Here is a 14,515-nt window from a genome sequence, read left to right as displayed (position 1 = left end):
TCGATAAGACGAATCGTGTAGGGGTGGGCCTAACTTCATGCTACACCAGATACAGGATTTTGTAGTTTTGCCGATCGGAAACATCTTTCTTTGGAATTTTTTTCGGTTTTTGCCTGTGGATTTCGTTGTTTTAGTCCTAGTTTGATTCGAATAAAATCCTTTTGAAACTTCTACACTATGAGAGTTCTTTTTCTTGTATGATCCCTAAGATAAACCATTCACCGGTCACAGACCGTCGAGAGTTGCAGCGGAGATGCCACAACTTCAGGAGAATTAATTTCTCTAAAAGCTCTACAGGTGGCTTACCACAGCCACTACATTGTGGTGAGTATATACCCTGAGGGGATTCATACGGCATTTGCCGGCATCCCCAAACAAACATCACGGAACTGTTTCCTGAATTTACAACCTGCTCTTGCTTGGAACACCTTATTACCATTCACGGCGTTTGAAAAAAAGAAATACACAACACACGTTGGACTTTTTCACTCTGTATTTTATTTCATTGAATTTCTTCAATTTTTTCAAAAGTGGACACAGTTTCACATTTATTCGTTTTTGTTTCACTGAATAACACATATTCACATTATACAATTAATGGTGTTTGTTCACATTATATGGTTTAATTTATCACTTATTTACTATTGTGTTGGCGCTGCATAATCGAAAAAATATCCTTCTGAAAATGCTAGTTGCTTGGCTGTAATTCCACTACCGTTATTACATTCTGAGTCACTAACATGAAACAGACATACACATCAAGGAACTCTAATAAAGATTTGCATACGTATTCCAAGTCAGTTATTGACCTACTTGGGAAATTTAGTAAAATGGTATTTCCTGAGAAATGGGGTGGAGTTATAGGTGGGGTCGCTCTTCGTGGTGGCCGTGGCCAACTGTGGGTTTTAAAAGTGGGAGTGGCTTAGAGAATATAGGCTACAGAGTCACGGTCACTGGATAGGTGGGAGCCAGGTAACACTGACAGTGCGAGTGGCTGACACCTACCTACCACCTATAATTTTGGTGAAACATTTTAGTGGATCTGGCTGCCACCATTAATCTGGGTCCCTTCCTTGTCCCCACCTATCCCCCATCCCAGTGACACTAACAATTATGCCTGTAGGTGGCAGCCATGGGCACTGTTATGTATATGGGGCTGTTTGGAAAAGAGTCTGAGCTAGAGAGGGAGAAGGAGCCTCACAAAATCTGTTGTAACCTGGTTACAGAGTGGTGTTCTGAAGAAAGAGTTGCAGGGAGTAGACAAAGCTGCAGGGCACGGGCTGCTGTGCTATTTACAGAGAAGAGCACTGAGCTGCTGTACAGTGCTGTGCTGTAGAAATGAGTACCCCTCCAGAGAGCTTGTCAGGACTGCGGACTACGAGCTCCAGCAAGAGGGAAGCCAGAGGATCCAGCTTACACAGGCTTGAGAGGGGAGCCCCATGTGTGAATGTACCTCTCACCTGACCTCTGGGAAATGCACCACTGACCATTGGACTACTAAAACACATTAGTGGTGAGTAGCCTCTTGGTCACTTCTGTTAATGCTGATTTGGTGGGGTTCAGTTTGGGAAGGTCACTACTGATAAGGAACCATCTATCCAGCAGCTTCCTAGGAAGTAGTGCTACAGAAAAATAAAATGTATTAAACATCATGGGCATTAAATCTGCCCAGTGCATCCTGTGTAAGAGATAACATAATGATCAGTAAAGTGAGTGAAGATAGAAGAGTTCAAACATAAAACCTGTAGGAGATTCATCAACAATGACTTGAAGGCGTGAGAAGCTGTATCCTGCATTAAAAACATTCACATTTTATTTATCATGAAACTCTTGTCTGTAAAAAGAAAAATGTTTGGTTTGGAGAAGATTAAGTAATGTTGAAATATATATTTACCAATCAGATTTTAACCTGTAAAGCCGGTTTAAGATTTAGAGATATTTAGGTCAAATGTACTACTGACATTTTAATACTTTTAGGTTTGAATTCCTGTTGGGAGCACAGTGATGAAAATCACTTGACAAGATATGTACTTTGACCTTATTAAACAATATTTTGCTTGAGGGCACCATTCTAATTCACTGCATTAATTAAGTTATTTGTGTGTTGATCACAGAACCATCAGCATCAACTCAAATTCCAATCTAATTGCACGCTTCCTATGAGGCAGCAAGCAAAAATGATAATTAACTTAAGGTGTACCTCAATATTTGTTATTGTTCGATATAAGTAGCAGGCCAATTTGATTGACATGGATTACACATCCCACATTCCTCTGTTGTATGCAAAATTCCAGGTTCTATTGTTAGATCCGTGTATACTTTAGTGTAAGGCCTTCCATACACACAGGTAAGCTGATTAACTTGTAGATCCACTGTTCTCTTTATGTCAGGTGATCTCCCCATGTTCTGGATTATTTCTACACATTTCTACAGAGATGCACAGAGGAATGTATACACTGGCAGAACTACCAGGGTCGCAGCGGTCGCAATTGTGAACGGGCCTTGGCATTCCGCCACTTGGGGGGGGGGGCAAGCGAGGAAGAAGAGAGCCCCCCGAGATGGTGCAGGGTCTCAGATGGGCTGCACACCTCTTACATGTCAGCGATGTCCGCCTCCGTGGTCGCCGGGCCCCGCCTCCTCTTCCGTCCCCCAGCCCTGCCTCCTCTTCTATCGACGGGCCCCGCCTGCTCTTAGGTCGCTGGCCAGTGATATCCTCCTCCTCCTTCACTGCGAACGCCGGCCTCTTCTGCTGCAGCTGCTGGCTGTCGCTGACACAGTTCCGCAGCGGCTGTGAGGGGAAACACGCCGCGGCCGCTGCACAATTCACAGACAGGTTGTCAGTGATCTTCACAGACGCTGCTGAGCTGTGTCAGTGACAGCTAGCACCCTTACATGCCATAGGGACACAGGCGGCCAACACGGCATCAGAGGGATGCCATGGCTGGGCTCCCCTGTGCTCAGGCCCCATAGCGGCCGCCTGGGTCGCTATGGCGATTGTTACACCACTGAGTCCAAGACTGCTGGCACCATGGTGGGAAATGGACCTGTCCTAATTCTTCAATCGCAGGATTCCATTGGTAACCAATGAAGCTTATGTGCCAGCTGGAATTGCACAATAATAGTAATCATTTGCAGAGTAATCTCAGACCAGAAATGACCTAACTACAATTGCACTGAATGACAAAATTACAGGAATTGATGGACGCTGGTCCACATGTACTTAGTGCAGCATGATCAAACTTGGGTTTCAAGACTACAAATACATTTACTTTCAACACATTTTTGACATAACTAAGCAGAATACTAATTGCTATTAGATGGGTTACTCTTCTTTGCACATTAAAGTGACATTAAACCCTCAGATTTTTTAACATAAACCAATACTGTAATGTGTGCCTTACCGTAATCCATGGTAGTTTCCCTTCTCTTTGCTGCTCTTCCTTTTAAATCCTCATGTCTTCTCATGCTTGGGGAGAACTTCCCTTTGCAGCTCAGGGCCTCTTCCTGTAGTGCTGGCTCAGGTTACAAACCTATACACAGACACCATATATCCATTCCTGAGACAAGGCCGTCTGCTGCAAAACAGAAGTTCTGCCAAGCATGAGAAGAGATACAGATTTAAAAGGAAGAGCAGCAAAGATAAGGGAAACAACCATGGATTACAGTAAGACACACATTACAGTATTGTTTTATGTTAAAAAATCTGAGGGTTTAATGTCACTTTAAGGTATCCATGCAGTTTGGCTTCCCTGAACTTCCTCTCCAGTTCGAGATCACAAGGCAGAGCACAGTCTCCACCAGCTGTCCATTTACTGGCTTGAATAAAGGAGGAGGGGGAGGGTAGTGTCTTGATGTGCCTTTGTGTTTGTGGAGTCCAATGGGTATCCCGCCACACCACTGGGTGCTGAGATGACTGCAGATGGCACCGCTAGGATCAATCAGGAAGCAAAGTGTCACCAGCACACCAAACACAATGGTCAAGTGATCGTTCTTTATTGGCGCATGTTGTCACTTTGAAGCAACATTGTCCCCTTCATCAGGCTCAGTATGACCAGTATTGCCTTGCTGTGCCTTTGTGGAGACAAACGCAGTTTACTGGCACACACAAGGGTGTCTCCAAAAGACCCTGCAAGGTCCCTAAAACCCTAAAACAGGATATCAGGGGCAGGGCTAAAGCTGCCCACACACCTTACAATTTATCTGCAGATTTTTCTGTGGCCAGATGGAAAAGATGCAACAGATTCCTCCATCTACACTTAAAGTGACATTAAACCCTCAGATTTTTTAACATAAACCAATACTGTAATGTGTGCCTTACTGTAATCCATGGTAGTTTCCCTTCTCTTTGCTGCTCTTCCTTTTAAATCCGTATCTGTTCTCATGCTGGGCAGAATTTCTGTTTTGCAGCACATTGCCTTGTCTCTGAAATGGATACATGGTGTCTGTGTGTAGGTTCACAACCTGAGCCAGCACTACAGGAAGAGGCCCTGAGCTGAAAAGGGAAGTTCTCCCCAAGCATGAGAAGAGATAAGGATTTAAAAGGAAGAGCAGCAAAGAGAAGGGAAACAACCATGGATTACAGTAAGGCACACATTACAGTATTGGTTTATGTTAAAAATTCTGAGGGTTTAATGTCACTTTAACTGTGTGGATGGAGTAATCTCCACCTGGGCCAATCTGTTGCACTTTTTCCATCTGACAACAGAAAATCTGCAGATAAATTGTAAGGTGTGTGGGCAGCTTTAGAGAACCAGTTGATTATGTAGTAAGCTAAAACTTTTAACCCCTTAAGGACAAAGGCCTTTTTTTTTTCATTGTTTGCATCCATTTTATAATCCAAATTTTAGGCCTGAAAATGACTTAAACCCCCCAAATATTATATATTTTCTGAAAGCCAAGACCCTGTTAAATAAATTGGTGGCAGTTGCAAATATTTATGTTTCACGGCATTAGCGCAATCCATTATCAAACCCAAAAATGTTGTGAAAAATGTACTTAAATTAAATTTATAATCCCAAAACACTATATAAAATAGATACCCAATGTGCCCAGGTTAAAAATTGTGTGCGTCCGCGAAACTGCGACAGGATTCAGTACCCAAAAAAGTCCATAGACAACGCTTTAAAAGCCCCTACAGGTCATCAGTTTAGAGATACGTGTAAATATTGGCCCTAGAATCATTGCTCTCACTCTGGCATGTGCGGCAATACCCAACATGTGTAGCCCAATCGTCGTTTCCATACGTAGGCGCACCCGGCTCGTGTTTATGTGTCGACGCACGTGCTCGCGGGAAAATGTTTAAATGATTTTAACATTTAATTTATTTAACCAGTTGACATCCGCGGTGTTAAACCCCCTTCCCATCCAGGCCATTTTTCAGTATTCAGCGCTGCGGTACTTTGTGTAAATGAGCTATTGAAGTGCAGATCGCAGGAGCCCAGCAATGACAGCTATGGGACCGGAAGTGATGCAATAAGCATCACTCTCGGTCCCATAGTACCCGAGTTCCTATGATGGACCAAATTGTCTCTCTTTTATAACTCCACTTCTTTTCCTGCAGGTATGTGGGCTCCTAGTGCCTTAATCATGGGGATGTATACATGATCCAGCACTGATAAATTATGGAGCATTACAAATGAGAGACAATATTTTTTTCTCAGCTGTGAATTTCTGTAATTCTACATGGTTTGTTTAAAAAAAAAATCAATCAAAAACTCTATGGAAAGTGAAATGTGATCAGATTCATGTTTGTGTTGTGTAGCGAGAAACTAATGTTTAGCAGAGCGTCTTTGTACATTTGAGCCACAGGTCTTAGTACAGTTTCCCCACAGCCAGTGGTAAGGAGTACTTGGCGCACTGTGGGAACGCACACTGTATACTCCCTATTGGCAATTATGTACGCAAGGCCAAAGAGATCAGACTCCTTTACTGCAAATAAAGCTTAGAAGAGAAGTACAGCCACACCTTTTTTATGGCTATACCTATCTTTTGGGTCACAAGTGTACTAATGTTCTCCTGTGACCCAAAGTCAGCAGATAGGGGGCTTATGCCCACCATCAGCTGACAGGGCAGAGCCATGCAGTGGGCAAAAAGAATCCAATGTTGTTAAGATCCACCCCGGCTGCCTAATTCATTTAGCTGGCTTTGCCGCTCCTGTCCTCAGCCAAGAGCCAACAGATCAACGATTATGTAATCGGTCAGCTCTTGTTCTTAGAGCCGGTGTCCTATCGAAAGTTCCAACTTGTCGACCTCTCCAACTGGTGATGTCACATCCGGTGACTGCCAGTAGGAGATCTACAGCAGATTGTGCTAGTCGCAGGCCCAGGAAATCCTTGTCGACCTGTCTAACTATGCGCACCTGCGCGGCTATCCACTTCTATAACCTACTCCAGTTATGTTTGTCCTAGGTTATAGTAGCCGATGAGCCGATAGTCGTGCAGGCGCACTGGCTATTGCCTCATCGGATTCTATAACCTAGTGAAAGGTTATATTATGTTACAGCGCCTGCGCGGCCACATGATTCTTTCTACTACCACAGTTGCCACTGTGCCTGCACGGCTATCGGCTTCTATAACCTAGGACAAATATAAGTTTGTCCTAGGTTATAGAATCCGATGAGCCGCTAGCCGTGCAGTGGCAATAGACAGTTTGACAAGGATTTTCTGCCCATGCGCACTAGCTCCATCTGCTGTACATCTCCTACTGGCAATCACCGGATGTGACGTCAGCAGTTGGAGAAGTCGACAAGTTGGAGCTTTCGATAGAACACCAGCTCATGAAAGCTTACAATCTAGAAGTGACAGTTTATAGCTAGTAACACCATGGCAAAACATAGATCCAAAGTTGCCAGCTCAACCCTTCGATTAGTGACACACATGAACTACACAGATTCTGGGGCTGAACAAATCCAGGGGAGCCACAGAGTAATATTACCCACACAGCTGTGCAATTTAAATTTGCCAGCAATTAAATAGGTGAATTGGCAACCCTATGTACATACTATGTGCTCGCATGTGACTTCATTCATTCTTATAAATAACATACTACAATACAGCCACATTTCAGCATTTGAAATCACTTTTCAAGAGGCCTTGGCACAAGCAGGTGAAAGCCCTGCAACCTCTGTGTGCAGAAAACCCATTTAAAAGAACAAGTGTTCAAATCAAAATAATAAAAGAATAAAAGTGTTGCAAACAAGCTCAAATCTATTTGGTGATAAGAAGGGGTATTGTGACGGAAAATGCTACAGCCTGTTGCTAAGTAAATGAGAGCCCCAAGGGTTGTTTCTCTTGTCATATATACAATCAGACTTTACACATCTCTGTGGTGTCATTTGCATTACAGTGTATTTTGAATATAACAAATACAGACATCTCCTACTACCCAGAGTTAATTCTTGAAATGGCCACAGCCTCTAAAAGAGTAATAGTTTTAGTACCTGCAGGCAGGGCCGGATTTACTCTCGCTGCCGCCCCAAGGCCAGGTTCTGCAATGCACCCCCCCTCGGTGGCCGGGGGGAGGACGGAACCAGAGGAGAGAGGTAGGTGCAGGGGGAGGGGGCACAGACAGGCTGCACACATTTTACACATGATCGCGGCAACATCGCGCGATCACTTGTAAACAAACAAGCGGCATCCCCGCACTACATTTAGTCCTGCCTTCCCAAAGCAGGACTGAATGTAGAAGGCAACTTAACCGCTGCGCCTCTTTCCCGCCGAGGCCTGACCTCGGTGGCCTTGTGGGGAATCCGGGCCTGCCTGCAGGCAGAAGTCTAATCAAAGAACTGCTGGGAGTAATTGCCTAAAAAGTATAAATGTAGTAGCTGCAATGACTCAGCAGTACAATTGTCTCTTATTTCAGGCAGATGTATTACCTTGACAACTGCCTGATCTCATGCTGACAACAGATTCTGGGGGGAAATTTTCAGTACTGGAGCAGACAGAACAGTGGCCCGTACTATCCAGTTTCTCTTTTTGGTTGGTTTAAGCTGGCCATACAACTATAGATTATCTGCAGATTTTCTATGGTTAGATGGAAAAAGTGCAACAGATTCCTCCATCTATGCTAAACTGTGTGGCTGGAGGAATCTCCCGCTGGGCCAAGCTTCAGTATCTTGCTAGTCGGCCTACGCTGGCTCTCAAAATACGTGAACAATCTGATTGGATGCAGCCATTGTTATGGTGTTTTTTTTTTTTGTTTCAAATAGGTTTTTATTAAGATTTTACAGAGGTTCAATAAGGATATACATAGCTGCTGTCAACCCACAAACGGGTTCATACGTTGTATCATACAAACAATGCTGTGAAATCCTGGATCCTGATAGGAAAGTATCTGGTGGGAAAGTAAGAAATAGGGGAGAAAGGGAGAAAGGAGGGGGTTAGAAAGTAAGTGCCATCAGCAGTCTTTTCCGGCCAAGATGTTCCAGGGAGATCATTCATGTCACATTTGGGTTTCCTGGGTAGGTCGTGGTTTGTCACCAGGGTAATCTGAGGTAGTAGTGTATCGAGGTATCTTTAACGAGTAGCGTATCAGCTCAGTGAGTGCATCATTTCGTTAGCTGGCACCCTGGTGTCATTTTTCAGAATGGTCGTGAGTCCAGGAAGGTGAGGTCAGTTTGGCATGTAGAGTTAGATGTAGAGGATAGACTGAAGGCAGTAGGGGGTATAGAGAGGGGGTTGGGTTAGGGGTTTCAGACGAGAGTATGGTGGATTCGGCGTAGTAAACTACCATTGTAGTGCTTTATGTGGCGGGCCATGGGGAATGGTCCAGGGATGGCAATTGTGTCCATCCTGGAGGTGGCTCAATAAAGGGTGGTGAGGTCAGTTGTCGTGGCAAAGTAGGACCAGCAAGTCCACATCGATCGGAACCTATCAAATGTGTCTTGTTTGGTGGCCAACAGTTCCTCCATTTCGTAGACATGGCCGACCTGTGCAAGCCATTCGTGGATTGTGGGGACGATGTCCGTCCGCCAATGGCGGGGGATAATCGTGCGTGCAGCATTAATGAGGTGTCTGTGCAGTGATTTGAATGCACCCATTGGTTTGCTTGGTTCCCAGTGGAGAAGGGAATGCGTAGGTGTGTAGGGAAGTGTGGTTCCTGTGATCCTACGGACTGTTTCGTATAGCTTTCGCCAGAAGGGTTGTATTTGGGGGCAGGACCAAAAAATATGTGTGAGGGTGCCTTCGTCTGTGTGACATCTCCAGCACAACGGGGATATGGTTGGGTGCATGCGGTGTAGTAAATGGGGAGTTCTGTACCAAGACACTAGTAGCTTGTAATTTGTTTCCTGCATTCTGCTGTTAAACGCACATTTGTGGACTGTTGAGCAGATGCCAGACCATGTGTCGTCAGAGATCGTGGTTTGGAGAGTTTGTTCCCATTTAGTACGTGGATGTGGGCCTTGTGTAAGGGGGTCATTCTGGAGTAGTGCATATAGCCAGGAGATTAGGTGTCTGGTCAGGCTTTTGCAAAGTCTCTCAAATGGGGTAAGGGCTCTAGAGGCAGAGGTGTCTAGGTGGACACAGAGGTCGGATGGGAGAGTCACCCTTTAGCACCCATCTAAAGTAGTTCGGTAGGGAGCAGGGTCGGACTATAGGCAGTAGAGCGACACGGGGGGGAATATGCGAGTATGACAGTTCGAGCAGAGTGCTACACCGGGGGAAGTGGCAGTGGGCGGTCGGGTCCCGGTGCCCGCATCGTAGGTAGTTTCCCCCCGGTCAGTCCCGGTGATTGGAGGCTGAAGGGGGGAGAGCGGACCCCGCGAGCCGAGGGCCGACCGCCCGTGTCGCTTTGGTAAGGGTCTTGTGAAGTCGGATATAGCTTGTGGGGAACTAAGCCAGTGGGTAATAAACATAATAGTCTGCAATAGTTTAGCAAGTCATTTTCAAACTTGCAGCTCAATTGCTTGCTATCTGGGAAGGTATTAACATCTACAAGCGGGTAGCTGCGGGTCTCCCATCTCTTGAGAAGATCAACTTGTCGGGTTGAGGGAGCCCGTAGGGTATATAAGAGGTGGTTCCCGGCCCCGGGTGTTCGGTTGGGTATTAGGATCTGATCTGGGGAGCGGATTGGGTAGGTTAAGTGAGGTAACATATATAGCAATCAATCAGTTTCAGTGTATACTCATCCCTCCGTAGGTCTCGTTGTTGTTGGGTATGGTCGGTCGTAGCTGGCAAGGCTCATCAGTGCCATCTTGAGGGGCAACAGGGCATAATAGGGTTCCGGCATGTAGTGCAATCCGGGATCCTGTGCTTAAAAGTGGGTAAGGGGACGATGTCCAGACGGGTTGGTCTGAGGGTGGTGGAAAACAAGAGGCGGATCAGGGTACTTAGGGTGTCTCGAGGTGTGGGAAGAGGGTATACTTAGGATGTCCCGCGGCTGTGGTGGGAAGCGCCAGCTTGAGGGGCAACAGTGTCAAACAGGGCTGTTCAGTGTGCTTCAGTGGAAGTAGTGCTCCTCGTTGCTCAGATCTTCAGACCGTGGAGGAGACTCAGCTATGCGTGGTGGAGAGCGGTGTGTCTTGCTGCGTTTCGGGTCAGTGGAGGCTGGTGGTGAGGAGTGCCGGGACATCAGGTTGGGCGGTCGGATCGGAGATCTTCGCCGTTCTCTCTGTAATGGAGGAATGAGTCTCAGGTCCTCCTACCAATCCTGGATCGTGACCGGGGGAAGATCCAAGGAGCAGAATGATTCCAGGTCTTCAGGTGTTCATAGGAGCGCCGTTTTGCCTCTGTGTGTGGCTGAGAGGCAGAAAGGGAAGCGCCATCGGTATACTATACCATGATGGCGGAGACATTCCAGCAGGGGACGTAATGCCCGCCGTGGTTGGAGTGTGTGGATGGAGAGGTCCTGGAAGAGTTTCACTTCTACTTTGTCTCGGAATACTGCTCCTCTGCGTCTGGAACATTGTAGGATCTCTTCTTTCAGGGGGAAGTTCTGCAGGCAGCAGATAACATCCCGGGGTGTATCATCCACTGCCATCCGGGACCTCAGTGAGCGGTGTGCTCGCACAAATTCGATGGGGGAATCCAGAGGCCTCTCCAGTAGGTCATTAAACAACCGGAGGAGGGTGGTGGATATCGCGTCAGGCATGACTGATTCCGGGAGCCCGCGGACCCGTATGTTGGATCGGCGGTTTGTCCAGGTCTTCCAGCTGGCGTCTCATTGTGATGAGAGAGTGAGAAGTAGTCTCTTGTTGGGTGTGAAGCCGACGGATCGCCACGTCTCTGGCTGCGTCAGCCTTCTCAGCTAGTCAGCCTGCGCCCAATGTCATGTATATCGTCTCGTAGTTCGGTCACCTCGGTGTGCAGGGTTGTTTTAATATCCTCTGCAATGGAGGATAGATCGGACCAAGTCGGGAGGTGTCTGATGTATGCGTGCATGGACTCGCCGACTGGGTCTGTTAGGGCGGGCTGGGCTCTGCGGGAGGCCTCCGCTATGTTGGGAGGTAGTGTCTCCGAGGCCTCATGGCGTTGGGAGCAGAACATGTCCGGCACCTGTTTGTTTTGTTGGTTCCCATGCGGCCATCTTGCTTGCCGCTGAAACTTGTTATGGTGTTTTGACAGCCAGCAGGGCCGACTAGCAAGACACTGAAGCATGGCCCACCGGTGAGATTCCTCCAACCACACAGTTTAGTGAAGATGGAGGAATCTGTTGCACTTTTTCCATCTGACCATAGAAAATCTGCAGATAATCTATATGAAGAACCCTTGCAGTGGGGCTAACCCCGCACTTTAAGGGTTAAGTGCTCGTTTTTGTCTAGGTTAAAAAAAGTTATACTCACCTGAACAGCGAAGCCGGCTTGTTCTTAGACCCCATTCACACTGAGCGACATGGAAATCGCGCTACTTTGAGCGACATTGAGCGACGAGCGACATTGAGCGACGTTGAGCGACGTGTCGCGCGACTTCTTCCTATTGGGCTGTATGCAATCAGGAGCAATATCGCTCAAAATCGCTCTAAAAAAGGGTCATGTAGAAGCGACAAGCTACCAGCGACGAGCTACAAGCGATATTGAGCGATATTGAGCGACATTGAGCGACGAGATGTGAACAGCTACATTGAAATGTATTGGTGAAGCTACATAGAGCGATATAGTGCGGAAATATGAGCGATATCGCTACAAAAATCGCGCGATAAATCGCTCAATGTGAACGGGGCCTAAGACCGTTGCTTCCAGCCTCTCTCCCCCTCCTCTGCAGCGGTCTAAGGTCCCATAAATCATCAGAGCGCCGCAGCCAGGACGGATCCCGACAATGCTGTCGAGATCCACCCAGCTGCATGAGTAAAAGCGGGCTCTGCCTATCTAGAGGCAGAGCCATCTGTGCTCACCCCCTCCGTTTCTCCAGTCAGCGCTGGAGGAACAGAGCGGGGAGGGGGGAAATCCCTGCGGGGAGTGGTGAATGACAGTCACCACTCTCTGCAGGGAGATGATCGGGAAGTGAGCGAGCGACAGTATGTGTTCGCTCACTTCCCGATCTATAGAGCCAACTTGTGACAGTTTAATTGTCACACGTCGGCTCGAACTATGAGGATGAAAATCACTCACCTCATAGTACTCCTTTAAGCCTTGCAGTGTGGGGGTAGTCCTGATGCAAGGGTTGATAAAACCTTTTGCGGGAGTTCTTTTTTAACCTTTGAAAATGAGATATATAAGCTGATTGGTTGCTATGGACAACTGCTTCAGTTTTTATAAATTTCCCCCCATTGTATTTCAGCTTGTTATTGTGTTGGGCCTGTGTTGACCAACGCAGCCAAACAGATGTGGTGTCACTAGACCCTTACTATGAGGAGCAATAAAGTGCAAAACTGTTTAAATCTGAACCCTGTGATAAGCAAATATTGTCTAAACACAGGAGGCATGTGTATTCTTACTTCCATCTGTGCAGTAATCCAGTGTGATACTTTGCCTCTGTGCAGGAGTTACTTATAGTGAAGACCAGTCACTGTGACTCTCTCTTCTTGTGCAGGGTGACTGGTCTTATCTCCGCCCCCTCCTGTAGTTCTCTTCAGGCAGACTGTAGTGAGTGGAGCCTGTTGAGCTCCTCCCACAGCTCTGCTCTCAGCACAGGCTATGTACAGCCTAGTGATGATGTCACAGCTACTTTTAGAAGGTATTATCTTAGTTTGCAAAGGTACGTGGTGCACACAAAGTTGATCTAGATCCTTTGTGGCTATCAAAGAGAAATGTCACCCTCCAAATGAAAATGATTATTATACAGCCGGGGTGCCCACAAGTTTTTGTCTTCAGCTCTACATTTCAAATGACGAGCTCAATGAGATCTACCAACGAAAAAACAACTATATTTAAAAAACAAGCACATTAAATCAGTTACTGGGATTACTGCCTCTCTCTCTCCTGCTCGCTCCCCTGTATCTCTCTCCCTCTGCTGTCTCTTCTCTCTCCCTCTCTCTGCACTCTTTTCTCTCTCTCTGCTGTCTCTTCTCTCTCTGCTGTCTCTTCTCTCCCTCTGCTGTCTCTTCTCTCCCTCTGCTGTCTCTTCTCTCTCTCTGCTGTCTCTTCTCTCTCCCTCTGCTGTCTCTTCTCTCTCCTCTGCTGTCTCTTCTCTCTCCTCTGCTGTCTCTTCTCTATCTGCTGTCTCTTCTCTCTCCCTCTGCTGTATCTTCTCTCTCTGCTGTCTCTTCTCTCTCCCTCTGCTGTATCTTCTCTCTCTGCTGTCTCTTCTCTCTCTGCCATCTTTTCTCTCTCTGCTGTCTCTTCTCTCTCTGCCATCTTTTCTCTCTCTGCTGTCACTTCTCTCTCTGCAATCTTTTCTCTCTCTGCTATCTTTTCTCTCTCTGCTATCACTTCTCTCTCTGAAATATTTTCTCTCTCTGCTGTCTCCTCTCTCTGCCATCTTTTCTCTCTCTGCTGTCTCTTCTCTCTCTGCAATCTTTTCTCTCTCTGCTGTCTCTTCTCTCTCTGCAATCTTTTCTCTCTCTGCTGTCACTTCTCTCTCTGCAATCTTTTCTCTCTGCTGTCACTTCTCTCTCTGCTGTCTCTTCTCTCTCTGCTGTCTCTTCTCTCTCGCTCTGCTGTCACTTCTCTCTCTGCTGTCTCTTCTCTCTCGCTCTGCTGTCACTTCTCTCTCTGCTGTCTCTTCTCTCTCCCCTGACTGTCTCTTCTCTCTCCTGGCTGTCTTTCCTTATCTGGTCTGCTCTCATGTGCGCTGTCATGTCCTCCTGCGGTGCTCGTGTGACCGATGCTACAGACTGGGAGGGGCGTCCTGCCCCACAATGGTGATAGTGTGGCCGACGCTGTAGACAGGAAGAGGTGTCCCGCCCCCTTCCTGTCTGCAGCGTCTGACACATTCAGCCGCACTAGCACCGAGGGAGGGAGTTTAGGACATTGAGCTGATCGCAATCTACCAGTGTTTGCTGTGCGATCGGCTGGTAGATCGCTATTGACCTAACGGGCACCCCTGTTATACAGGAATTGTATAGCACCAACAGTCTGCACAGCACTTTACAATATAAGGAAGACATTACAGTTTGAATACAAATCAAGACAAGAGGGTAA

This window comes from Nanorana parkeri, unplaced genomic scaffold, assembly GCF_000935625.1.
Source record: "Nanorana parkeri isolate BGI_ZX_2015 unplaced genomic scaffold, ASM93562v1 scaffold55, whole genome shotgun sequence".
Taxonomy (NCBI): domain Eukaryota; kingdom Metazoa; phylum Chordata; class Amphibia; order Anura; family Dicroglossidae; genus Nanorana; species Nanorana parkeri.
The sequence above is the reverse complement of the archived record's forward strand: the minus strand, read 5'-3'. Positions refer to the sequence as shown.